Here is a 25,797-nt window from a genome sequence, read left to right on the forward strand (position 1 = left end):
GGGGTAGACAAATATTTCTAGGGACACCGAAAGCACTAACTAAAGAAGAATAATGACCAATTGCACGTCATCAAATTAAAATTGTTTTCCCTGCCGAAGACATTGACAAGAAAAAGAAATAACAAACCACTGACTGGAAGAGAGTATTTGCAATGCTCGTATCTGGCAAAGACTTGTATCCAGAGTATACAAAGTTCTCTTACAACTCAATGATAGAAGGCAAACAGCTAATAAATAAGAGAAGTTCTGAATAGGCATTTCACAAAAGAAGATACACAATTGGCCAGTGAGCAAATGAAATGATGCTCAATGCCGTTAGCTATTAGGAAAATGCAGATTAAAATGGGACACCATTTTATATCTAAATGACTAAAATTATGACAAAAACGACTAAAAGACTAAAATTAAACAGACCAAGCATTGGTAAGGATGTTGAGCAACTGGAACTTTCATATATTACTGGTGAGGGGAGGGAGTGTAAAATGGCAAAATCACTTTTGAAAACTGTCTGGCAGCTTTATGGAAAGTTAAGCATACACTCACCAAATGACTCAGCAACTCCATTCCTCTGTTTTTACCCAAGAGAAATGAAAACATATGTCCATAAAGAGACTGGTCCAGGAATGTTCCTAGCAGCTTTATTCATAATAGTTTTTAAGTCTGGAAAGAACTCAAATGACCACCAACTGGAAATGAATCAACAACTATAATACATTTAGACCACGGAATACTACTCAGCCATAAAAAGGAGCAAACACTGGATAATGCATGGATGAATCTCACAGGCATGCTAATCGAAAGAAACAGGACAGGAAACAAATGCATTCTGTATGATTCAATTTATATTAAGTTCCAATTATATTAGAACAGAAAAAAAATCGTATGTGTAGAGACAGAAACGAGACCAGCAGTAACTGGAACAGTGGGTGGGATGGAGGATATTTACTTCAAGAGGCAAGAGTAAGCTTTCTGGAAAGATGGAAACATTCTCTATCTTGATCAGGGTAGTGGTTGCACGAGTGTGTACTTTGGCCAAATGCCATTGACCTGTACATTTAAAATGTGTGTATTTTGCTGTTTTAAACTAAACCTACACAACGTTGATTTTTAAAATAAGGCATTTAAAATCAACATTTGAATTTCAGGATTGCCTTGGAAAGCCACACGTGGGAATACTGGGCAAGTAATCCTACCTGACCACAGCCAGGTGGAGCTGAGCTACGGCCACCCTGTTCAGACTGGACCAGCCTCTCCCCAGGCTCTCCACACCCTCCCATTTCATTCATTTATACTACCTGTCAGATCACTGCTTGTTGGCCTCTGCTCTTTAAAAAGTGTTCATTTATTCATTGATTTTTTTTCAACCGGCAATTACTCATCAAACACGTCCTCAATTCTCTGGACTGGTGATTTCTTCTACGTGAGAGCGATCCCCTCTTCATTTGAGCAATAGGGATGGAGAGAACCCACAACATCCTTGGAGAATGCTGTGGCATCTTACAGACGCTCCCCAAGTTCTAGCTGGCTCTAGCTCAGTGGCAGGAGGCAACCTGCTTTGGCTCTCTTGGAATAAGGGAGAGATGCCAAGAATGAGATGGCATTTCCCTTTATTCTGATCGTCTCTGACTCGTAAACCTTTTCCCCAAGACCAGCTCTAGGGCGGAGGATCCTGTGACTGAGGGAGCATTACAGAGACCCAATCAGGGCATATAAGGTCCAGAATTAAAGAAAAGTGGGATTTTGTAAAATGGATCATGATTGTATGGCTTTGGCAATATAAATCAGTCAGTTGTAGCTAAAGTGTGAAGTGAATGCCCTTAAATCAAAATATTTTCCTTAGGAATTCCTGGGCACAACTTATGAAGCTGCTATAGGGTCTGTGAGCTCCTGTTGGAGCTATGTAAATCCATTTCCTCCCCTATAAAGCAGCTGAATGTTTTAACTAAATCTAATTCTTAAAATAATGATTTCTGAATCAAAACTTTGCTGGGAAGATTTACAGGCAAGTTTTATAAATCAGAGGCAAGATATATAACTCAGATAGTGAGAAGTGCAGATTTATAAATCCAACTTGTAAATCAGGAGAAAAAACATCATGTTTTACACTAAATAATATTTTTACAAATGGCACCTCATACATCATGCAATTGCTACAAATCTTTCACAGTGGAGTCAGGCTACATAATAGGAGCCTGAATCACAAAGGAAATTGAGGCCTGGGTGGTGAAGTCAGGATCAGGGCATGTGGTTCTGGAAAAATGCTCCTGTAAGCATCTAATCGATGTAGATTGGCCAGGGGCTCTGATATTAGACTCAGATATGTTCATAATTCCCCTTGGCCTTCTGAAAGTGTGGGAGAATCACATCACCATCCCACCATCTGGGTCTCAGTTTACTTTCTCTATGACTCCCAGGCAATAGTCTCTTTGCCAATGGATTGTTGTGAGCTTTAAATGAGATAATATCTGTACAGCCCTTAGCTCAGGGTCTGGGAAATACCAAGTGCTTAACAGATGTCAGTTTTCTGTTAATGTATTAATGATAATATATTAATCATATGCATTATTATTGTGATCATCCTCATTATCATTTTTAGTCCATATCACTTTTCCATTCCATGATTCATAAAAGAAACAGTGATGGGGCCAGGCTCAGTGGCTCAAGCCTGTAATCCCAGCACTTTGGGAAGCCGAGGCAGGCGGATCACGAGGTCAAGAGATTGAGACCATCCTGGCCAACATGGTGAAACCCCGTCTCTACTAAAAATATAAAAATTAGCTGGGCGTGGTGGCGTGTGCCTGTAGTCCCAGCTACTCAGGAGGCTGAGGCAGGAGAATTGCTTGAACCATGGAGGCTGCAGTGAGCTGAGATCACGCCACTGCACTCCAGCCTGGCGCATGGAGATAGAGTGAGATTCTGTCTCAAAAAGAAAGAAAGAAAGAAAGAAAGAAAGAAAGAAAGAAAGAAAGAAAGAAAGAAACAGTGATGGGAAGAAGTGATGGGGCTGCTGACTTCCAGGACAGTCAGTGGCCCTGAGAGGTGGGTGATCCTCTCCTAGCTCAGCTGCATTTACGTCTGACCACTTTCCTTAGCAATTCTCCAGTTTTTGGCTGTAAGAATTTTCCCAAAAAAGCTTCCTGAAGACCGTTTTTCGAGACCTGACTTCTTTGTAGAATTTAAACAAAAGTTAATGTTTTTAAGAATCTTGTTATAAAAAGTAATACATTTTTATTCCAGAACATTTGAGGAATAATGAAAATCACCAATACTTTTGCCACCCAGAGATAATCACTGATAACTTTTTGGTTATCCTCTTAAAGTCTTTTTCCGTGCATATATTTACATACATACATTTTTTAAAAACAAAAAAAAAATGGGACCACATTGTACAGATGGGTTTGCAGCTTTTTTCCCCATTTAACTATATATTGTGAACCTTTTCCAAAGTCACTAAATAATTCTCAGCATGATTTTTTTTATGACCTTGGATTATAATGCACCATAATTTATTTAAGCAGCTCTATATTTTCAGACGTTTATTTTGTTTTTAATTTTTTGCTTTTATAAACAACCTTCCAGGGAACATTTTTAAATAAATTTCTTCAGTTATTTATGATTATTTTCTGAGGATAAATTCCTAGAAGAGGAATTGCTGTGTAAATGAACTATGCATATTTTTAAGAATTTTGCCAAGTTACCCTCTAGAAGGATTGTATCGCTTTAGGTTCATCCTAGCAATCTGTGGGTGCCCATTTCCCCAGACTCTACGTAATCTTTTCTTTTTTAGAAAATGTCAGTGTAATAGCTGAAAAGTTGTGTTTCACTACTGTTTCAGTTTGCGCATCTTTGACAGCTTGCAAATTTAAACACTTTTCATATTTTTGCTGTTATTACTTCCTTTGTGAATTTTCTAATCATTGTCTGTTGTCCACATTGACATTTCAGAGACTTAAGAATATAAACCGTTTGTTACATACATTGCACATTTCTTTTTCCAGTTTCCTGTTTGCTCTTAGACATAGCCATGGCAGAATATTTGAATTTACATGTGATCAATTTCATCAATATTTTACTTTATGGTAATACACTACTTAAAAGATTTTCCCATTACAAGATCAGATAAACATGCACCTATGTTTCCTTCTAGTTCATTTGTATATGTATTTTTAAATTTATAATCCACTTGAAATTTATTTTAGGATGTGGTGTGAAGCAGTGATGAATCAATTTATCTTTAGTGTTTCACAGTTGTCCCTGCATCATTTCCCCCAGAGACTTGAAAAAGCTCTCCTATTATGGAATAGATTCTTAATGTTCTTTCTACCTGCCCATCCTTGGTCCAATAACACTCTATTTTAATTGTCGTAGTTTTAGAATCTCTCTTAATGTCTGTGCAAATGTTTCTCATCTTTCTGTTTCATCAAACTTGGATTATTCTATTCATTTATTCTTCCAGACAACATTTAGAATCATTTTGTCAAGTTTCAAAGAAAATGTTATTAAAATTTGGATTGGAATTGTAATAGACTTATACATGAATTGAGGCAATGGCCCCCTTACAATGTGTAGTCTTCTCTTTCAGGAACATGCACGTACCCCTCTGATTTCACCCTTCTCGTATCTCCTTCTGTAAAACTCGTTTCTAAAACCACTGGGTCAGGACAGCAGCGCAGTCAGGTGGGACTAATATTACTGGACTCAGTCAAATTTGCAACCCACAGGTCTGTTTTGAGGAAGGAGGAGATGGAGAGAGGTTAGGATCTAAGATTAGAGTGGCAACGTAGTGCATGCCTCTCTTTTGAGAACACTCACTTCCAGGAAGGTTCTGGAGGAAACTTCAAATACCAGGGGCTACAAATGACCCTGCGGTCACTGACCCATGTACAGTGCTTCTGTGCAGGTTCTGCTTAGCATCCTGGCAGCATCGGTAGAGATTTTAATTTAGAATCTGAACACCACTCTGCGATCTGCCCATGGGAAGGTGCTAGTAAACTTTAGTGTTCAAATATCCCAGCTCAAGGAAAAAAGTTTGACCCTAAGCTTCTGATTGAAACAAAATAAAGCAAATAATGATTGAAAAATAAGACATATGTTCTTGGGAACCATGCTGATATTGTCACTTATATATATATATATATATATATATATATATATATATTTTTTTTTTTTTTTTTTTTTTTTTTTTTTTTGAGATAGTCTCACTTGCTCACCCAAGCTGGAGTGCAGTGGCATGATTTCAACTCACAGCAAACTCCGCCTCCGGGGCTCATGTGATCCTCCCTCCTTGGCCTCTGGAGTAGCTGGGACTGCAGGCACTCACCACACTGCCTGGCTAAATTTTGTAATTTTTGTAGAGATAGGGTTTCACCATGTTGCCCAGGCTGGTCTGGAACTCCTGAGCTCAAGCAATCTGACCACCTTGGCCTCCCAAGGTGGTTACAGGCATGAGCCACCACACCCAGCTTCAAATAGACTTTTATTGGTGAATTCAAGAATTTCAAGAGCTTCAATAATGCCTACTTACTTACTTGGCAATGCTTCCTCTACTCTCCTTCCAGCTCCCCACTGAAGCATGGTCTTGTGCACCATGAGCAGATCTGAAGTTTAAGAAGGTGACTCTAGATGTTCCATGGAGAATGCTGGGAGTGAGAGTGGCTATGGGAAGACCCATGGGAGGCTGTTGAGTTGCCCAGGTGAGATGATGGTTTTATAGACTTGCTGGGGGACTGTGCTGATGGAGGGAAGGAACCAGAGTTTACACATCTGTTGGTGATTAAAAAAAAAAACAAAAATCAATAAGATTTGATGATGGCACTGGAGAAGCGAAGATGTCCAAGGTGATTCCAAGGTTTCTGGCAAAAGAAACTGGATGGTTGCTGAGATTTGAAGGGTGGAGTAGGAATAGATTTGGGGACAGCAGGGATAGGACTGCCTGGAGATGAATTTAGGCATGGCTGTGTAGATCCTGGCTGTCTTGTCATTAAGTGAGAGAAACCTACCTCTAACTCTACTGAGTGAAAATGAAGAGTTTTGGGGTACACAATAGAAAGCCCATGGGTGGAACAGGCTTCCAGCTTGGGTGTTTAACAATGGCATTGGGAATCTCTCTCTTCTTCCCTCCCATCCTCCCTTTTCCCCCCTTTCTGTTCCTGTAAGCTGTGCTTTCTCTGTGCTGCCTTCATCCTCTAGCAGGCTCTCTCTAAATTTGGTGGCAGAATTGGCCCAGTCTCCTCAGGCTTCTATTCTATTCTACCAGCATAGCAATCCCAGTGAGAAAACAGGGTTTCTTTTTTTTTCCCCCTCCTCAAATTGTGTCGCAAAATATGTTGGGTGTGAATGATCTTGACCTACTTTTGACTCGGTATCTCTCTTTATACCAATCTGATTCTGGGTAGATCTGTCATATGACCAAACCACCCTGAAAAGGTATCTGGGCTGGGCGCAGTGGCTCACGCCTATAATCCCAGAACTTTGGGAGGCCGAGATGGGCAGGTTGCTTGCAGTCAGGAGTTCAAGACCAGCCTGGGCAACATAGTGAAACCCTATATCTACTAAAAATACAAAAAGTTATCCAGACGTGGTGGGAAATGCCTGTAGTCCCAGCTACTTGAGATGCTGAGGCAGGAGAATCACTTGAACCTGGAAAGCCAAGGGTGCAGTGAGCTGAGATGGCATCACTGCACTCCAGCCTGGGTGACAAAGAGAAATTTTATCTGAAAAAAAAAAGAAAGGAAAGAAAAAGAATAAAAAGAAAAGGTATCTGCAAGGGATAGTTCTTTAAAAGCAAAAAGTGAAATAGAAATAAGGAAGTAAATAGGCAGACAAATCACAGATGCCTATATCTGCTAATATATGTGACCTTAAAATGTATTGTCTAAGATGCTTTTGAGTCTGAAAGGGATGCTGTGACTACTTATGCCAGGACACCACATGTAAATAGAGACTTCCCAGAGCAAAAGAAGACATATGGACCCCTTACCCACAGGGTGTTTGAGTGGAGATGTTGACTAGTGGTTGATGTTCAGACAGAGGGTGAGAATGAAATATAGGATTTAGAGCTGTTAGCAGGGAAGTTCTGATGGAATGGTCTATTAGTCCACTTTCATGCTGCTGATAAAGACATACCCAAGATTGGGTAATTTATAAACAAAAAGAGGTTTAATGGATTCACAGTTCCACGTGGCTGGGGAGACTTCACAAACATGGTGGAAGGTAAAAGGCACACCTTACATGGTGGCAGGAAAAAGAGAATGAGAACCAAGCAAAAGAGGAAACCCCTTATGAAACAATCAGATCTTGTGAGACTTACTCACTACCCTGAGAACAGGATGAGGGAAACCGCCTGCCTGATTCAATTATCTCCCACTGGGTCCCTCCCACAACACCTGGGAATTGTGGGAGCTACAATTCAAGAGGAGATTTGGGTGGAGACACAGCCGAAGCCCATCACATGGTATGGAAAGAAGTGGAATTGAAGGAGTTGAAAGAGTAAGTTGAAGATTGAAAGGAGGTGAGGAATTGGGGACAGCATATGGACACACCGCTTTTAAACCAGATTGGGAAGGGTAAGGAGATAAGACAACAGCAGGAGGAAGATGAGTGAGAGCAAAGAAATGAATTTTAAGAATGGGAGACTAGTGGAAATTGTGACACAGATATCTGTGGATGGAAGGCCTGAGAAGGCAGGAGGGGAAAGTCCCCTTAGGAAGGAGGAGAACTTCACCCATGTAACTGGAGGAAGCTGGGGGAGGACAAGCAGGTGCAGATGGGCCGATGGATTCTGTCATGCAAGAAAAAGATGCTCCTGCTCCTATATGATGGCTTCCCATTTTTCCATAAAGTACAAGCCAAGGTTGTGTGCCAAGATTGGGGTCTGAGGCCATAAGATGGTTTAAACATGTTGCTGTGGCAAAAGGGTTGGTGAATGAAATACACCAAGACTGTTAGCGTGGCAGGCGGACATGTCTGTGGCAATGAGGGCCAGCTAGAGAACAGCCATGTCTCTGGCAAGGCTGGCGGATACATATTCAGCTCATCCCCCTAGCCTTGTTTGCAGACCAGTCCTTTCATTCCCCAGGACTTCAAAGAGATTGTCATATCTCCACTGTCTGAGGCTGACTCTGGGGCCAGGCTCCCTATAATGCAATTTAGGATGCTCAAATGGTCATGCTCTATGGGTATCGGAAGTAAGATGGCCTCACTTCTAAATGAATGGCAGCATTTGGATGAATGAAAAAAATTTTTAACGCCTCCTTTTCCATTTTAGGAGGTTGCTGAAGTTAGGGTGTAGTGGAATTGCCATAATTCACAGGTCTGGCATCCTCTTCTGCAGAGGTCTCCAGCCAGCCCGCTGCAGTGTTCAGAAGCTGCTCCTGGGTGCTGCAGTGAAGCAGGGTCCCTGGGGCTTTTAGGCTGTACATAGGAACTAAAGCCTTTGTGTGTTCATCTTGGCTGGTAATTTGCCATTTAAGAAATTTACATTAGACTTTATCACTTCCGGTCCTTGAGCACAATATCTTTTCTTGATAGGAAGCTGGTGAATCAAATAAAGTTTTTAAATGAAAATATTATGAAAAAAAATTTTAGTGGATTCCCCTTCTTTTGTTGTTTTTAATTTTTTCTAGCATCAAGATAAAAGGATTTATCTTCAGTACATAAACTACTCACTGGGCATGCTGAATAGCAATGATATGATTTAATGTCTGGAGTATTCTCCAGCCCTAAGACCAGAGAGTTAGAATTGGAGGTAGCATTGACCCACCACGTCTGGCTTCTATAAGGGCCCATCCCATCCGCAGAGACCTGCATGACTAATACATAAGAGATTATGTTCTGGGAGACAGAGATGGAGACATCATTGGAGTGGTTGTCTTCACAGCAAACGTCACTTGAAACTTCCCTTTTCCCCCTTCAGAATACCAACGTGATTATGCATTGAGCTGTTGCTATTTACAGATATCATAGCACAGAGAGCATTACACAGCCAATGACACAGAATTACAACCATCTAGACATATGGTTTGGATAAACAAAGCACAAAGCACAAATTAACCATGGTTGACTATAACTCCCGCTCTCTACTCCCCAGGGAGGGACTTGAGTGAAACTCCCAGTTGGAGAAAGCAATACATATCAGAAAGTAGAGTGCATACAGCATGGTTTAGACAAATGCTAACCCTTATTTAATGCTTTTCATGGTGCCAGAACACAATGGCACCAACCTGTCTAGCAAAAGTTATATCTCTGTGCCAGTTTCCTGTAAATAGTAACTGTACTCCTACCGGATTCCATGCCTGTCTGTTCCGAGGCCAAAGAATGCCTTTCATTTTTCATCACCTTGCTTCTGCTTCCTGTGTCCAAAGGCCTGGTTGCCGCATGCATCTGGATGTTAGAGCTGGATGGAGTTGGACACAAGTAGCCTCCTCTGAATAAACACTCTTAAACTTCCATTGTGGTCCTTCCCCTCACTGAGTGACCCATGCTAGTCTATAGGGAAGAACCCCATCACCCCCACCCCCACTCCAGCTAGGACAGTCAAGGCCTGAGCTCATCCAACCCCACGGGTGCCATTAGGAGTGGGCGGATTCTATTTGCTGGCAGTCAGCGTTCCCCCCACTTCCCATATTTTATTTTCCCTGAGAAATTCTTCCAGGACAGGAAACTTTCTGTGTGAGGTCCTTGGCCCCATCATTGACACACGAACCTTATAAACTTTGTTTGACAATAAAGAATATAATATTTGCTTTTCATAATACATGTGCATCACTTTCCAAAGGAGAGAACAAAATAAATAAATAACTGGAGTGAAAGGCTTCTACTTGGCTTGAACACTTGCATTGGAGTTTTTCAAAAGGAAAAAAAAATCCACAGAACAGTTAGCTAAATATATACCTACTTTTTCTTTCTTGTCTTTGGTGACTTTTCAGATGTACATTGTGTATTTAATTATCGCTCTCTCTCTCTCTCTCTCCCCCTCTCTCTCTCTCTCACACACACACACACACAAACACACATGCGCATACACATTAAATAAGAACTAAAATTAGATTCCATCATTCATGGGCTTACCTGGGAGAAGGTATACATATGTGGCTTCACAAATACAGAGGGCTCTACAGGGTCAGGTAAGTCTTAAAGACTTAATATTTTACGGCTTGATAAACCTTTGATTCTTATTGTTTTATTAGCTGACCTTAATATTTTAAGTGTACACCAAAACAAATTCTGCTCCACAAGATGAGCAGAGGAAAAATCTACAGGCTCGGATGTCCAAGAGAAACAGGGCTTCCATCAATGTGACAGGGACATTGAATCTGTAATACCCTCTCAACAGAAATCCCAGCCACTGACCTCCTGAGCAGCATGGTCATCTTGAGTCAGGTGACTTGTGTGAGATCTACTCAAGTGGCCTTGATGGCTTCTTCTTGTGAAGGTTGGACAGGCAGCGGGAGACTCCCTGACCCCACATGGGTATTATTGACATGTCTCCTTGCTGTCATTTTCACATCTCATTTCTAAGCCTCTGAAGTGAATAAGGAAGACTACTGAATCACTCTCTGTCATGTTTATATGGTCAAATGGAAATGGAGAAGGACAGGAGACGAGATTCCCAGGGCAAAGCTAATGGACTTACCAAGCCCACTTACCTGGATTTAATAATTCAAATTAACTCCATTCAATTCAGCCAATATTTTCTGAGTACCTCCTATGAAGGAAGTCCCTGTGTTAAGGCTCGTAGAAGATACAGAAAAGGACCTGAAACTCTAGTCCAGAAGGGGAGATATTTAAGGGTAAAATACTCCTGAAAGCATGGCAGCTGAAGAGGGACAGGAGGTCCTAAAGAAAGGAGGAATTAATTCTGATTAGCACCAGGGAACAGGAAGATGGCTGGGAACCTTGACTTTACTCCAAAGACTTTGAAAGTTTTTCCAAGTCTAGGAAGGTTATGAAGTGTGTACCAAGTCTCAGTCCTACTCATCTCTTTTCATCTCAAGAGTCAAGTGAAAATATCTTCAAGCATATTGAAAATAACATCTGGTCATATGCGTTTGACTGAACCCATTCCCATTGTGGACTCCAATATATACTGGATGTGTTTCATTTTGCTTCTATGTAAAACAGATTCTACTGGCCCATAAAGAGGGATTTTACATTTAGTCTTCTGTGACGTTCATTAGTAACATGTTCCATATGCACTTACAGATGTACATTCTATAAATTGGAATTCTTACAGTCTAGCTATAGATGAAGAAAATTCATGGGAAATCTCTATGAGGCTCAAAGAATGGATGGGAAGGGTAAAGACCCAGTCTATTTTAGACTGCAACCAAGGTGTAGCTGGGGTCCAGGCAAACTCAACCACATGCACTGTCAGGGGAGCATAAGCTCCAACCACTTTCTGATCTTATGTTGCTGTATTCCAGATTCAAACTCCTGGGGGAGAAGGGAGGCTGATTGCAGAAGTCCCATTCTAGACATCCTGGCTTGCAGTCTTACAAGACTCAAGACAGAGGGTGAGGTACACATTTCACCTTTCAGAAGGACATTAGGATGCCATTACTGAAAGTAAGGTGAAGGGGTCCTGGGTCACCAAGCCACTAGGAAGTCCACCATAGTTAGTGGGCCGGATACCATATTAATGCTAAGATAATAAAGTCATGGACACTGAAGCCCAGCAACAGGTCAGCATTTAGTGTTAAGGAGTAGATATGTAAATAACTCACCACCAAACGTGGAAGAAGAGAAAGCATTATGGGAGAGTGCAGGTGAAGAAGGAGCTCCAAGGGAGATTGGAGGAGAGACAGTGATTTCTATGCAACGTGCCCAGCTAAGCTTAGGATGATGTCATGGTGATGTTGTAGAGGGAATGTGGAGTGTATCTGACAACCCTGGACACACGGGAGGCAAGGAGTGGATTTAGGTCAGCCACCAGTTTGACATAAGGAGAACTCCACATCCGTGTTGAAGTTATAATATCTGCTTTTGTTGATTTTGATTTGAAGACACTCCACTACCCATTCCTTGACACTCCTGTATCTCAGAAAAGTGTTTTTCAAAGTTATGTATATAATTGCACTCATACACATGAACATATCTGTTGGAAACCCTGGCCTAAATTGGCTTTCTATCCACCACCAAAATAATTCAGCATCCTTTTCTTGAGTTTTCATTGCATCTTACCCTCTAATGCTATACCTGCTATGTTAAATCAAAATTATCTTTTGCAGATAATGTCTTGTCCATCCTGGCATCCCCTGTGCCTGGCATAGTACATGATACCAAGTAGGCATGTGACAGATGTTGGGTGAATATACATAGTTGAGCGTACACATCTCTAATCTTAGTCTTGTTACTGCTGGTGATAATAAACATTTGCAATTAGGCATTTTAACTAGTTTAGCATCTATGCTGTTCTTATGTAACTGCTCTTGGTGGATTTGCCTGTTGCTTTCTGTTGTTGCCTCAAAAGGAAGTGGTGCACATCTCAGCCTTCATTGAAATTTCAGTCCTGGAACCATAAATGTAGCTCTGTGCTCACCAAAATCTGTTCCTTCATCTTTCTGGGCACACAGCTAGACTACATTTCCCAGCCCCCTTTGTGGTGAGGTGTGGCCATGTGACTGGGTGTTAGCCAGTGGAAAGGAAAAGGAAGTGAAGTGCACCACTTCTCGGACTGGCCCTTTGAAAATCTAGCCTGTGATCATCCTTCCTGACCTGCAGGCTCAATAGAGAGGGTGCCAAGGCTCTAGCTACTAATAGCCACTAATCATGTGTGGCTATTTAAATTTGAATTAATTTAAATGAAATAAAAACGGGAGACAAAGAAATATCGCAGTCCCATGTACTTATGATTTCTTCCCTTTACAAACACAATGAAATAAAAATAAAATGTGAAATTGAAGTTAGATGAGACCCAAAATACATATAGAGACAAGAGGCAGGGAGATACCTCAGCTTCCTGTCTGACTTACAACCTGTCGTCCTTCACTTATTCATCTCTTTATCTTTCTCCTGCAAGTCTTCCGTGCCATCATGGGGCAACTGTTGGATGACAGATAACTGGGCTTCAATCTTGCCTTTGGCGTTTCCTTGCTATGTGATTATTGTGTTTTTATTTAATGTTTCCAGGCTCCAGTTCCTTCCTCCTGAAGTTGCAGCCGATGCTTCTCACTTCAGTAATCAGTTTGACAAAAATAACATATACCAGTGGAATGGTTATGATTTCTTTTAAATCTGTTTCTCCATGTTTATTACATACAGATATCCAGTTGTTCTACCACTGTTTGTTGAAAAATTTTCTCCACCATCCATGGCAGGGTAACTTCTGCTGTGTTGAGCCATTGGCAAGGTAAATGGATATTGGGAGAAATAGTCTTCAACTGATTTTTTTCCAAAAGCTCAATTGAAGACTATTGATCAAATCGATCAAATAATCTATTTGATCAACTAATCTTTCCCAAGATCAATTGAATATATATATTTAGAATGTAATCAAATTCCATGTATATATATTTACTTACATACGTATACACTTTCCAAATGTATTCAGTATATATTTTAAATGTACATTATATATATGCACACACATATATATGCACACATGTATACACACACACACACACACACACACACACATATATATATATTCACTCTGGACTCTATTCTGTTTCATTGAGCCAGTAGAGTATTCGTATGCTAATAGAACTGTCTTAATTACTTTCCCTAATTTAAATGCCATAAAATAAGTCCTGAAATGAGATAGTAAAAGTTCTTCAATGTTTTTTTCTTTAAAAAATTAAATAAAATAAAAAATTCAGTTCTAACATTGCACAAGCCACATTTCAAGTGCTCCATAGTCATACGTCTTTAGTGGCTACTGTATTGGACAAGGAAGTATAGAACATTTCCATCACCATAGAATGTTCTACTGGTAGGACTGCTGTAGAAGAGGGTAAAATCATACCAGAGAGAGAAGCTAAGTCCCTGAACAGTGCTTGAAGCAAACTTCTCACCACCGTCATTACCACTGATTGGATTTGATAAGAAAAATAAACTTGTGCTATGTTGAGCCCTTTGGATTTAGGGGTTTATTTATTCACAGTAGCTACTGATTCATTCTCTGATACAGAGGTCATAGGTTAAGATACGGAATCATTTTGTTCACCTGTCTCTCCACAGGCAGTGAAAAACAAGCTCCACTTGGAGAAGTGTCTTGTCTGAGAGCAGAGAACTAATGAATTTCTGAGGTCCAATCCAGAAACACTGATTTTATAAGTATAGTGAAAGCATAAAGCCCTTACTGTCAGCTTTGAAGAACTTTCCTTAAGCCTTTAGAGTCTGAAGATAGCACATCTTACTCTGTGATGCAGCCTTATTAATGCACTGGTACAAACATGCATCTGCAGAATCTCCTTCTGCAAGTAAGAACTTCCTGACATTTGCAGTGTGGCAAAGACCATAAAATTAATAGAAAAATTAGCAATGTTGCCGGATTACAATCCCACTACCTCAGACCATGGAGAATGAAATTCTCAATGGGCCATGACACTTTATTATTTTCATAATGTAAAGCATTATTATTATATGCTTTATATATAATATGTATAATTATTATTATATTACATTATTTTCATAATGTAAAGCAAATTATAAAAGGGTAAGTTAGAATCATATAGCACGTAGCCCTTTCACACTGGCTTCCCCCACCCCAATTAGCAATATACATTTAAGTTTTCTCCAGGCCTTTTTATGGCTGATGGCTCATTTCTTTTCAGCTCTGAACAATATTCCATGGTCTGGATGAGCCAGTTTATTTTTCCATTGAACAGTAGTTCAATGGAAGGATGACTTGGTTGCTTTCCAGTTTTGACAATTATTAATAAACCTATGATATGTATCCATGTGTGAGTTTTTATGTAGACATAAGTTTTCCACTCCTTTGGGTATACCTAGGGTGAGATTGCAGGATGGCATGGTAAGAGTATATTTAGTTTTATAAGAAGGCCCCCAAATTGTCTTCCAAAGTGCCTGTTCCATTTTGCATATCTACCCACAAAGAATGAGAGTTCCTGTTACTCCACAGCCTTGCTGGCGTTTCGCGTTGTCCATGATCTCAATTTCGGCCACTCTGATGAGTGGTGGCATCTCAGTGTTGCTCTAAGTTGTATTTTCCTAATGACATAAGATGTGTGACACCTTTTCATATAGGTATTTGCCATCTCCGTCTACTTTGGTGAGGTATCTGCTAAGGTCTTCGGTCCATTTTTAAATTGGATTGTTCATTCTGCTATTGTTGATTTTGAAGTGTTCTTTGTACACGTTGGAGAGCAGGCCTTTATCAGGTAATATCCTTTGCAAATGTTTTTTCCCAGTCTGTGGCTTGTCTTTTCATTCTCTTGCCAGTGTCTTTCACAGAGCAGAAATTTTTAATTTTTTTGATATAAACAATAGTTATTTATTTTCTCACAACTTTTGGGACTAGAAGTGTGTGATCACAGTGTCACCAACAGGGTTAGTTTTTCCTAAGGCCTCTCTCATTGTCTTGTAGCTGGTTGTCTTCCTTCAGTGTTTTCACATCGTCTCCCTTCTGTATGCCTGCGTCCTTATCTTCATATGGGATGGGCTCTATGTGCCCTAACTTCACCTTCATTTTTTCATTAAAGAATTTATTTCCAACTGCAGTTCTATTCTGAGGTACTGGGTGTTAGAATACCGACATATGAACTTGGAATGAGAGAGACATGATACAGCCCATAACAACCACTATTTAAAGTTTCAAAATACGTTATATACATTTTGATTTAAAAATCAGTAGTAGATAAGCATGACCAAAATATACACTTTCTATCATCCCAACATTAAGAAAAATACACTGAGAGAAAGAATTCCGCTAAAATGAACACTCAAATCTAAAGAACAGAATCGAAAACATCTTATGTAAATAAGTAAGACTCGATAGTGAACTTTCTTAGACTCAATTCGAAATGTTTTCAGTTATGTTTAGTTGTGTTTACATTCCTATTTTATAAAAGCACTTTTAAAGAATTATGTAATTTGAGCTATTTTGTTTAATTTTATTAACCATTCCATTAGAGCAGCTAAAGGCAGCAAATCACACTGCCACGTATGCACCTATGCAACAATCTTGCATGTTCTTCACATGTACCCCAAAACCTAAAATGCAATAAAAATAAATAAATAAATAAATAATAATTAAAAAAAAACAACAAAAAAAAAACAAAGTTACAGTTAGAAATTTTTAATTTTAAATAAGTCCAGCTTATCATTTCTTTCCTTCATGGGTTGTGCCTTTAGTGTTGGATCTAAAACGTTCTCACCAAACCCTAGGTCATCTAGATTTTCTTCTATGTTATCTTCAAGGAGTTTACTGTTTTGCGTTTTGCATGCTTTACGTACTGTATCTTTCCACCTGTGTGACATTCTGGAAAAGGCAAAATCATAAAGAGAGTGAGAAGACCAGTGGTTTCCAGGGGTGGAGGGGAGGAAAGGATGACAGGCAGAGCACAGAGGAGTTTTAGGGCAGCAACACTGCTTTGTGGGATTCTGTAATGGTGGATACATGTCATTATACATCCTATCTAAACTCATAGAATGCACAACACCAAGAGTGAACCCTCATGCAAACTATAGACTCTGGGTGATGGTGATGTGTTAGTGTGGTTCATCAGTTGTAACAAAAGTACCAGTCTGGTGGGGGCTGTTGATAATGGGGGAGGCTGTGCTTGTGGGATGCAGGGGGCACACGGGAAATCTCCATACCTTCTGCTCAATTTTGCTGCAAACCTAAAACTGCTATAAAATAAAGTCTAATTTTTTTTAGAAAAAGGTAAATTAGATTATGACCTTCCCTTTCTTAAAATTCATCCATAATATTTGCTTTGCCCTTGAAATAAATGTTTGTTCTTTGGAAGAGAGTTCTCTCGCCTTCTGTCCTCCAGCCCTCCCCATCTCCTTGACCTCATCTGCTCCATTTTCCCCTCGTTCACCCAGTCGCCCTGCTCCAGCCCCACTGGATTTCTTTCTGTTCCTTTAAGGTTGCACACGAGTTCCACCTTGGGCATTTGTCCTTGTTGTTCCTCTGCCCAGAACATTCTACCTTCAGCTCTCTCTGTCCCTTAACCCCAGCCATGCACATGGAGATTTTCACAGGCTGGATGCATCCCGGTCCTTCAGGTCTCCATTCAAAAGCTGCCTCCTGGGCCTGGTGCGGTGGCTTATGACTGTAATCCCAGCAGTTTGGGAGGACAAGGCAGGAGGATCACCTGAGGTCAGGAGTTCAAGACCAGCCTGGCCAACATGGTGAAACCCCGTCTTTACTAAAAATACAAAGATTAGCTGGGCATGGTGGCACATGTCTGTAGTCCCAGCTACTCAGGAGGCTGAGGCAGGAAAATTGCTTGAGCCCAGGAGGCGGAGGTTGCAGTGAGCTGAGATAGCGCCACTGCACTCCAGCCTGGGTGACAGAGGAAGATGCTGTCTCCTGGGAAAGCCCTTCTGATGACCTCAGATGACTCTCGTTCCTCTGCACTACATTGCTGTGTTTCTGTCCCCTTAGCATGACCATTAGGTCCCTCCTCTTGCAGGTAAGTGCTGTCTTCACAACGCTGGGAGCCTTGCTGCTACAGGTCCTACTTGTGCACTCCACTTGGGACACAGTGGGGACTGGGAGCCCCTGCAAAAGGCCTAAAATGAATTTCTTAAGTATTCTGGCAGACCAGATCATTTTAAATATTTAAGAATGATTTGGTGACCAGACATATACTATCATAAAGAATGTCAGTTGTTAGTAAATTGCATTGTAAGGCTTTTCTTTGAGAATTTGGTGATTTTCCTCCAAAATTATTAGAATTTTTTTAAGCAAATTGGAAAACTCTACTATAGATCCTACATATAGAAAAAATTATAACTTTTTTCTTTTCTTTTCTTTTTTGAGACTGAGTCTCACTGTGTCGCTCAGGCTGGAGTGCAGTGGCAAGACCTCAGCTCACTGCAACCTCTACCTCCTGGCTTCAGGTGATTCTCATGTCTCAACCCTCAACTTCCCGAGTAGCTGGGACTACAGGCATGCCCCGCCACACCTGGCTAATTTTTGTATTTTTAGTAGAGATGGGGTTTCGCCATGTTGGTCAGGATGGTCTCAGGTGATCTACCTGCCTCGGCCTCCCAAAGTGCTAGAATTACAGGCGTGAGTAATTGCATCCGGCCTATGACAACTTTTGATGTCTTTTGTAAGAGGAATTTATATGCATGTGTATATAGTCATTTCTGTGAGACAATCTTAAGGCAATGAATTTGTGGACCCTTAAGTTAAGTTGACAGCACCTTGTGTGTGTCACATTATATACTTCAAATATAATTCCTTCAGCACAAAAATATTAATTCACTCTAATTACATAATTGTTTGCACGAACAAGGATGTTTAGATAAGGCTGGCATTCCAAATTTGGAATTTGAGTTAAATTTCAGTTACCAACTGCAGGTACCACTCTCTCAGATATGGAGATGGTAAATATATAAACCATGATTATTCCAAACTGCTTTCAAGATTATCCACTGAGCTGAGCCCATCATGAATATTTTGCCCACACAGGATTGATGTATTCAAAACAGTGGCATCTTTAATTTTAGGATATATATGGAAAAGAGAGAAGGCTATTAGAACCTTTTTCTATAAATATTACTATCAAGACTGGGTGCAGTGGCTCACATCTGTAATCCCATCACTTGGGGAGACTGAGGTGAGCGGATCATGAGATCAGGAGTTTGAGACCAGCCTGACCAACAGGGTGAAACCCCGTCTCTACTAAAAATACAAAAATTAGCTGAATGTGGTGGCACACGCCTGTAATCCCAGCTACTCAGGAGGCTGAGGCAGTAGAATCGCTTGAACCCGGGAGGAGGAGGATGCAGTGATCTGAGATCTTGTCACTGCACTTCAGCCTGGGTGACAGAGTGAGATTCTGTCTCAAAAAAAAAATCCTATTAATATAAAAAGTCATTTTACTTTATGGTTAAAACATCACAAATGGGACGAGCTATGTTCAGAGATTTAATTTTTAAAGCTCACATCTTTACTCTATTTCTGGTATTTCTTGTATACACTTATACCATTGATGTTATTTAAGATTATTTTATGGGCTCTATGGACAGATGCTTCTAATTTAATGAGTATGTTTTCATTAAATTCATTTGTATAGTTTACAATTTGTGACAGATAATTCTGACTTCCCAGTGAGTGACAGCAATTTACCTTTTTGAGTAAATTTCTTTAAGTAAAGAGCTTGACTTACATTAAAGAAAAATATGAGAACAGGGTAGTACTGGCATAACATGGTGCCACAATTCTGAATGCGGCATGCAAATGACTAATGTTTGGAAAATGCTTTGAACACCTACATTGGAGATGCGTAGCCAACCAACCGAATTTCTTAATTTTTGTACCGATGTTTGGTACCTGCAAACTTTATAAAAAATTTTATTTTAATCCCCTCCTGCTTTGTTACATTCTTGGCAAAGAGGGAGTGGTCTGTGGATGAGGATGCCTGATTGTTTAGGAAATAAAAACAGGTCTTCAGGACCCTCACAATTATTCCCGGGATGTGAGAGTGATAAGGCTTGGTCAACTCAGGTGAAATGCCTCATCCAGGTGTGAATGCAGCCTTTCCCTGAGCCAAATAACATCCAAGAATCAAAGACTCTGTTCTTGCTTTCTCAATCCACTCTGTAGTTTCCACTCAGCTCACTTCCCATGGAAGGGACTCAGATATGGGGCAGAGTCACTTCCTGCGCCATACCATCAGCAAAGCTGGCTCTTCTAGGCTGGCTCAGGCCCTCTGGCCTCCCAGCTATGAGGTCACACCAGCTGAGAATTCAATGATCTGTCTTAACCACAGTGACTCATGCAGCCTCTGGCTGCCCTGTGGCTGGGACCCAGTTCCCCCACAGGAAAACATATTTTAAATGATTACATGAGTGACGGAGAGTGCACAGAGAGCTTTCAAAGATTTGGAACAACCCACCGGAAGCTCCAAAACTTCCCCGGGTTTCTTCAACCTCATTTGGTGTGAGAATTAGAAGGGCTGATCCCGACGGATGCTCTCTGACCACTGCCAAGACTCTCTCGTTCTTTCTAGCAGGGATGACCTGGCAGCCACACTCAGCAGAAGTTAACGATTCCAAGTACAGGAAAAAGAAGTAAGGAGTGAGAAATAAAAATAAAATAAAAAAATAAAATACCTCCAGATTGTCTGCAATTTGAAAACTTTCCTCAAATGCTCAAAGGAAGATAATTGTCTAAACTCACGGGGAAGCTCGAGGCTCAGAAGAAAGAGGGTCTGGAGTGAGACTCATTACCCAACCTGCGCTAAGTGCCAGCACACCTCTTCCTTTAATGTAGTCTGCTCCTCTCCTCCATTGCATTTTTTTTCTTTTAAACAGACTTTATTTCAGGTTTTGGTTTACAGTAGATACAGAGACTTCCCATCTACACCCTGTTGCTTACACATACATGCACAGTCACCCCATTACCAACATCTCCCACCAGGGTGAGACCTTTGTTACAACTGAGGAACCTGCATTGACCCATCATCACCACCCAAAGTACATAACTTAGGTCAGGGTTCACTCTTGATGTTGTGCGTTGCCTGGGTTTACACAAACTTACAAAGACATGGATCCACCATTATAGTATCCTATAGAGTAGTTTCATTGCCCTGAAAACCTTCTCTGCTCTTCCTATTCATCCCTCCCTCCTTACCCCTGGACATCACTGATCTTTTTACTATTTCCATAGTTTTGCCTTCTCAGAATGTCATATAGTTGAAATCGTACAGTATGTAGCCCTTCCACACTAGCTTCTTTCACTTTGTAATACGCTTTGGAGGTTCTCCCATGTCTTTTCATGGCTTGATAGCTTATATCTTTACAGTGCTGAATAATATTCCACTGTCTGGGTGTACCACAGTGTATATGTCCATTCGCAGACTGAAGGAGGTCTTGGGTGCTTTCAAGTATTGACACTTCCGAATAAAGCTGCTATCAGCATCCCCGTGCCTTTTGTGAGGCATACATTTTCAACTTCTTTGGGTAAACATCAAGGAGTGAGACTGCAGGATGGTAGGCTAAGAGTATGTTTAGTTTTGTAAGAAGCCACCCAACTGTCTTCCAAAGTGGCTGTTCCATTTTGCATTTCCATCAGTACTGAATCAGAGTTCCCGTCTACACCCTTGGAAGCCCTGGCTGTTGTCAGTGTTCTTGATTTTGTCGGTTTTAACAGGGGTGTAGTGGTATCCCATTGTTGTTTTCAATTGAATTCCCTGATGATACATAATGAGAGTCTTTTGCTTTTATTTTTATTTGTTTATTTGTTTTTGAGACACGGTTTCACTCTGTCACTTCGGCTGGAATGCAGTGGCGCGATCTTGGCTCACTGCAACCTCTGCCTCCCGAGTTCAAGTGATTCTCCAGCCTCAGTTTCCCAAATAGCTGGGATTACAGGTGCCTGCCACCACTCCTGGCTGATTTTTGTATCTTTTCAGTAGAGATGGGGTTTCTCCATGTTGGCCAGACTGGTCTCGAACTTCTGACCTCAAGTGATCTGCCTGCCTCGGCTTCCCAAAGTGCTAGGGTTACAGATGTGAGCCACCGTGGCAGGCCACCTTTTGCTTTTTAACAAATTACACTAACTCAATACCTGTGGTAAGGGACCACTGTAAGATTTCATGGTTTTATCTCAAAATTTCGTATCTTATAAAAAAATGCAGAAAGAAAAACTTGAAAGTATTCTCAGGATTTTTTTTTATAGGCTGAAAAGGCTCGATCTACTGAGCAAGCATGCCTCCAAGCATCTACTTGGATATCTTTCTATAACCTCAAAATGCCTCAGTCCACAAGCAAATTTATTGTTTTTCACTTAAATCACCTTTCTCTTGATTGTTATGTTTCTGTCTCTGGCCTTGTGTCTTCTAGTGCTCAGGGTCCTGCAGCTCCTGCTTTGTCACCCCGAGGCTGACGGGCTCATGCTGAACCCCAAGTGCACTGAGTGTAGCCCCACACTCCCCTCCTCACTGCTGGAATCGCCCTCCCGGCTCCCAGGGTCTGGCTGGCCAGGGCTGGCTTTGCCACTGAATCTCTTTTCCCCATTTGCCTACAGCTGTCTGCCACTGCCGGGCTGGTCTGCCTCACAACACTTCGTGCCACCTGCTCTTCCTTCCTCTGTGTCCTTGCTGGAGCCTGGGATGCCCTTCCTCACCACTGCCCCTGACCCAGCTCAGGCTAGTCCAGTCCTGCCTCCTTCCCAGGGTCCAGCCGCCCACAGTCATGCATCCATCAGCTCGAGGGAAGTTGGTGTCTCCCGCTAACTCCTGACCGTGCTTCCATTCTGTGTTGGCTATAGTCCATCTTACCTCTGTCATTAGACTGGAAGTTGCCTGAGGGCTGGAAATCTACCCCTCCCTCACCTCTGCAACCCGCTACCATTCCCATCAATTTCATACACACAATTACCTGTTGAGTGCATGTTGAATGCATCTGAGATCAATTTTGTAAAGATAGGGGAAACCATAAGCAGGAGTTGTCTGAAGAATGAATCCTTATTTTAGATCCCACTGAGTCTCTCTGTCATGACTCTTTGGACTATGAAAACAGGAACAATTATGGTGTAAATGGACTTTGAAAATAGCAATAATTAGGTAATTAAAAACGTACTTCACTTTCATTACAGTGTCCATAAAATTCCGCCATTGAAAAACAAACTATTTTAACATATTTTACTTAATATAATTCATGTAATTGTGATTTTTATGTTCCACCTAGTTATGCAATTAAGTAGTACATGGCTATTTCTTACAATTAAACATTGCTAAAATCTGCCGCCAGTTTGGAACAGAGAGTATGATATATTTAACAACTTTTTATGCTAAACAGTAGACACAGTTAAAACTGTATTCATTTAATTCCATTTTAATTAGTTGAATAATATTTTCACATGTGAATTTAGCCCTGACTAGAATGGCACGTTTCTTAAGGTTGTTTTCTTCCAAATTACGTATCTGTAACCTGTTGAGGTTTCTCATAGAAGAAAATGGCGGTACGTGTGGGTCCCTGAGTTGAGAATTGTGCAGGTTTTTCAGCTCTTGATCAGAGCTTCCTTCTCACTGGTTCGATCCATTCTCATGATATCGTGTACACCAGCAAAGCCTCCTCTGTTTCTTCTTGAAGAGTTACCCCCTAGATGCTCATGAAATGTGTTCCAGGCATTGCTAGGCTCCCAGAAGCAGCCTGAGGCCTGATGCACAGCAGAAAGGAGATCAGAGGCTTCATTTTTCTAGATATGCCTCCTGCTTTGGGGAGAGGCATCCTGAGCTCCTCAAACAAACTGCCTCTGCCACTGGCCCTTGTCACCAGCCCTGATCGCTGAGTGATGAGGAGATGAGAACATCCATCCAGGTACATCTTCCCAGCAGTTTCCCTCTCTCCTCCACTCTGGTCTCCTTTCCTTCACCCTCCCATCTACTGAGTACTAGCTCTTAAATGAAGTGTCCTTAAAAAGCTTCCTGTCCTGTTGCCTTCTTCAAAATCAAGTCCCCCTCTTTTGTTCGTACTTCCACATGGCCCACATTCCTGACCTGCCCTTCTCTCCCTCTGTTCCTAGACCTGAACTCTCCTCCAAACCACTCCATGCACCTTGGCTGAGACCCTGCCACAGAATGGGGAGAAGGGGTTGGGGTCCCTAGAAGACTTCGTCTCTCAAGTCAGGATTACCCTCACTGCACCTAAGGGGCATCACTGCTCATCCCAACTGCTGACAAACACCACTCCCACTCCTTCTGCCATTGAATTAGCCCCATTAACGTCAGGGCTTAGCTCCCACCATGCCCATCTCTCATGTCACCTTCCTAGCACTGCCCCAGACCCTCAGAACTAAATGAAATAAGGCATGGCCAAGGGCTTAACAACCAACATGACAATAATAAGATCACAAATGCTTACTGAACACCTCCTCAGTGCCCGGGTCTGGACTTAGCACATTGCATTAATCATCTGATTTAGTGCTCCAACAGGCACAAGCTAGTATCCTCACTTAGGATGAGTTATGAGACTGGCCTGAAGTCCTACAACCCCTTAGTGGAAGAGCCAGAGTTCAAACCCAGATGATCTGAATCCTGGGTCTGTGCCCCTACTCCCTGCTCTGTCCTGTCTCCCTAACAGGGGACCCAGCAAATGGCAAGTGTCCAATAATCATTAGTTACTGCACTGAGTCCCAAGGAATTATCTTCTTTTCATTGTTCCCTTTACTTTCGCAATCTGGGTCTCTAAACTCATTACTCAGTTTAGAATATGGGTTAATTTTCTTTTTTTTTTTCCTGCACCTGTCTGGGCACCCATGGACAGCTCAGTCCCAGGCTTTCTACATGGAGTCATAAGGTCTCTGTCTTTGGGCTCCTGAGACCGTTTGAAATCTGTCAGGGAATCTGTCAGCGACCTTGGACCTGACGTCTGGCAAACTGGGGTCATTCTTGAGATCCTCAGTCATGGCCTTCTGCTCATCATACGCTTTGGACATCAGGATCTGGACTGTGCTGCAACCTTCAGGTCCAGCTCCCATTCCATTTTGGTTGCCCAGCCTCAGCTCCACCTGATTCTAACTCCAGCCATCCTAAAATCCTGGCACAGCTTGGGCCTTCCACAACTCAATTTATGAATGAATTCCACAACTCAAGAAATGGTGGGAAGGTAGCATCAGTAAGTGAGATCTGCACGTGGAGGTGCGTGTTGTCAAACACCTCTGAAAGAGGAACCGTGTGGCCACAGTTCAGGAATCCGCATTGGGAAAGCCACATTGGAAGACGATGTGTTGTCAACGGTGTCTTCACTGCCCCTTCATAAAACCAGCTGCCATAGCTACCATGCTGTGTCCCAGGAAATTACTCTGTGACTCTTCTAATCCTATTTCCAATTCCCATAATGACCCTGCAAGTTAGGTATTGCTACCCTTCCTCTACGGAAGAAGGAGAAGCTGAAGTGTACAGTGGATATGTGATGTTTTTGTCTGCTCACAATCCATTGTTTCTTCTAATACTAGCACCCTGACTTCCCTTTTCCATGTATGCAGTCTTCATGAACTACAATGCAGGGTTCCTAGCCCTTCTTGCCAAGAGACAGGCGTGTGATACAAGCTCGGCCAATTGGACTCTCTTTCCTGGGAGCCTGAATGTTAAGATGAAGACAAAGATGGCAATTGGTTGGAGAGGGTTTATCCCAGCAGGCTGCCTGAAGAGACCTCATTACTTCCTGCAGTCTAGAGGCCTGGAGCTGCTCAGCCCCCATCCTTTCCAGGACCCCTTGTCAATTGAGTCTTTGCTTTGACTTCCTAAACTGACCCATATCCTCCTCATGTTAACTGCATCTGTTTTTGTTCCTTGAAATCCCAAAACTCCACATGATAGAGGGGCATTCATTCTTTCATGTACTGAAGAGTTCTTGAGCATATTCTCTGTGTGAGGCTCTCTGCTTGGTGCTGAGGGTTTACCGTGAGCAGGATGGAGGTTTCTATGACCAGCAAGGGCAGTCATTCTTTGCATTCATGTTAAAGGTTTTAGAACAAGGAGCTTGTCCTGGGTCACACACAGGACTATTCCATGGCTTGGCCTCAAGATAGCTTGTCCCATATTCCACACTAGGCCTGCTTGCTTTATACACACATTAGTCAGGTATCATTCAAAGGGATTCTTTTCTCCACCACTGCACTAAATGGTAGCATGAACAGGTGCCACGTAT

General features: G+C 41.6%; 1 long non-coding RNA gene across 1 annotated transcript in view; it reads left to right on the top strand.

Moving 5' to 3' along the window:
• The window catches only part of LOC105714493 (uncharacterized), a 192,409-nt gene that overhangs the window by 4,602 nt on the left and 162,010 nt on the right, over positions 1-25,797 (top strand). Inside the window, exon 2 of the long non-coding RNA XR_010344303.1 lies at positions 5,559-5,693. This is a non-coding gene — a long non-coding RNA (uncharacterized LOC105714493). The remainder of the gene's footprint in view (positions 1-5,558; positions 5,694-25,797) is intronic.

Source organism: Aotus nancymaae, unplaced genomic scaffold (assembly GCF_030222135.1).
Source record: "Aotus nancymaae isolate 86718 unplaced genomic scaffold, 86718_ANA_hifiasm-v0.15.2.pri h1tg000028l, whole genome shotgun sequence".
Taxonomy (NCBI): domain Eukaryota; kingdom Metazoa; phylum Chordata; class Mammalia; order Primates; family Aotidae; genus Aotus; species Aotus nancymaae.